This window comes from Penaeus monodon, chromosome 33 (genome assembly GCF_015228065.2).
Source record: "Penaeus monodon isolate SGIC_2016 chromosome 33, NSTDA_Pmon_1, whole genome shotgun sequence".
NCBI classification, from domain to species: domain Eukaryota; kingdom Metazoa; phylum Arthropoda; class Malacostraca; order Decapoda; family Penaeidae; genus Penaeus; species Penaeus monodon.
The window spans coordinates 26,560,254-26,560,481 of NC_051418.1; positions in this window are offsets into that span (position 1 = coordinate 26,560,254).

Consider the following 228-nt stretch of genomic DNA (forward strand, 5'->3'; position numbering starts at 1 on the left):
ATTCTAAGGCTTCTGTTAATCTCAGAAGCGAAATCAGAAACTGTTAAAGCATCTTCATCTCGGGAGGCAATTAACGGCAAATTTTCCCTTTGACTTTACAGTTCTCATTTCAAGGGAAAAACGAGAGTAAATGGATTTGGAGCACGTTAACTTCCCATGTGAAATAATGTTGAACGGGCCTCCTTTCCAATCATACGCACGTGCACACACACACTTCGAATGTAGACG